This window comes from Elephantulus edwardii, unplaced genomic scaffold, assembly GCF_000299155.1.
Source record: "Elephantulus edwardii isolate Elephantulus edwardi_28Jun2011 unplaced genomic scaffold, EleEdw1.0 scaffold00011, whole genome shotgun sequence".
NCBI lineage: Eukaryota > Metazoa > Chordata > Mammalia > Macroscelidea > Macroscelididae > Elephantulus > Elephantulus edwardii.
Window position 1 is genome coordinate 1,989,984 of NW_006399761.1, and position 2,328 is coordinate 1,992,311.

Here is a 2,328-nt window from a genome sequence, read left to right on the forward strand (position 1 = left end):
GTCCCTAACAGCAGACTTTTCCATCGCAATACGTTTTTTTGATTTCCTGGCTGCTGGTGCCAAGAGTATTGACTGTGGAGCCGAGCAAACTGAAGCTGTGAACAATCTCAATATCTTAGCCAGCCAGAGAACAAATTAAGCTTTTTGAAGAAGTTCTCCTGTTTGAGGATAAATTGCATGATCATGGAGTTTCAAGCCTAAGTGTGAAAATTAGAGTAAATGCCTTCAAGTTTTTTTCCTGTTGCTGCAGTTGTTCTTGAGAATTGATGGACTGCTCATCAGAATGAATGCTAAAAGACTTTACCATGAGGCTGACAAGACATATATGTTATGGGAAAAGACCTCATGAGAAAGCAAAATTGCAAATTTGATCCATGTATCACCTTCCTTCTTCACGGGACCTAATGAAATATCCCAGTATTTACCCAGTAAGGAGGCTATTTGTGAAAAGCTGGTATTTCCAGAAAAAAATTGACTTTAACCCTGCAGACTACCAAGAAAACAAATCTGTAGAATAAAGTAAGATGCAACATATACTCACCATAAAAAAAAGACAGTTGTTCAGATTCATTTATGGTATTGTTGTTGTTTTGTGCTGTGAGTCAGAACTGACTCATAGCTCACCTTCCAGGAGGTTTCCAGAGGCTGTAAATCACATGTGAGGAGATTGCCCATCTTTCTCCCATAGAACAACTCATGGATTAGAACCAAGTACCTTTGTGTTAGTAGTCCAATTCTTTCTTTTTTTTAAAAAATTTTATTTTGTTATTTGTTGTGTGTGTACCGTCAAATCAGATCTGACTGGTACTGGAGGAGATTGTCCCTCCTTCTCCAGCAGAGCATCTGGTGGATTCAAACCCAGTACCTCTGGGATTGCAGTGCAGCTTCTTGCCACTAGGCCACCAGAGCTCCCTAGTAGTGCAATTCTTTAAACACTTGACTGATAACCAGAAAGCTCAGCTTAACTCAGCCCTGAGTTAGATCCAACCCATAGCTGACCTGCCAGTGGGTTTTCTGAGGCTGTAAATCACACGGGAGGAGACTGCCCATCCTTCTCCCATGGAGCAGCTGGTAGAATTGAACCACTTGCCTTTGGATTGGTAACACAGCTCTTTACTATTAGGCTATTAGAGCTCCCTCACCAAAGGCCAGCAGTTCAAATCTATTAACTGCTCACCAGGGGAAGAGAAGGCCATCTGCTTCAGTAAAGCTTTTAAATTGGAAGCTCATGGGGAAGCTCTGCTCTTTGCCAGAGGTTTGCTGTGAGTCGAAATTGACTCTATGTCACCAAATTTATTTTAATGCAAAGCACTATAGAGCAAAACCAAAATGACATGGCTTTTCTCTTTCTTTCAGACACTAGCTCTTTCTCTGGGTGGTCTATTTGGAAAGAAGGCTCTCTCTGCTGTGCTTAATGTACTCTCCTCACTTCGGTCCTGGAAGCCCTGGTGGGGGCCCTGGGAAGGTAGAGGTTCACAGTGATGCTCAGCTCTTCCTGTGGAGATTATTCTGGGATAAGGGGTGAGAGGACTGCTCATGTGTGGGGTCTACAGTGGCAAAGGCTGCAGCCCAGGCCCCTTGTTCCAGGTCAGGCTCTTTTGTGGTCTCTCCTTGCTCAGCACTAACTGTTGGAAGGTGGTCTCCTGTGTGTCTTTTATTGTCTTCCCTTCAAGCCTCTTCTGCCCTGAACATCAGAAACAGACGCAACCACTTCATTCCCAAGACTCCAGAGGACACGCTTCCTCTCCGTCATGTGGGGCAGTGCAATCAGCAGCCCTCAGCCCTCAGTGTTAGTTCTTTCTGGGGTCTACCCCAAAGTCACTCTGTGTTCTCACAAGCCAGCCCTCATGGGCCAGAAAATACAGTGATAGGGCAGCCTACTTCACAATGACTCATTCCAAGCTTTAAAAAGTGTTGTTGTCACCAAATGAAACAATAAAGCTTTTTGCAACAACAACAACAACAACAACAACAACAACAACAACAAAAAAGTGTTGTTGTCACATGCTGTCGAGTCAGAACAGACTCATAGCTGACCTTCTGGCAGATTTTTTGAGATGTGGAAGAGATTGTCTTTCTCCCATGGAGCTGCTTGGTGGATTCAAACAGCCAGAGAAAGGCTGCCTTTGGGTTAGCAATGTGAATCCACAGTCAGTTACAAAAAGACAGAAGAAAGTTACTGTATGACTTCACTTACATTACAATAAGACAAATTAATCAAGAATAAAGTTTGTTAGGTTTAAGAAGAGGAGGTAAAAGGTTAACAGTGATGGAAAAATTACATATTTTTACATTTATAATTTTACAATTTATATTTTAAATGACATT

The 2,328-nt window shown here is 42.5% G+C and overlaps 1 protein-coding gene and 1 pseudogene across 14 annotated transcripts in view; both read left to right on the forward strand.

The window, feature by feature from the left end:
* LOC102867487 overlaps nt 1-518 on the forward strand; it is a 2,309-nt pseudogene extending 1,791 nt beyond the window's left edge.
* The window catches only part of DYSF (dysferlin), a 238,455-nt gene that overhangs the window by 21,465 nt on the left and 214,662 nt on the right, over nt 1-2,328 (forward strand). The window lies entirely within an intron of this gene.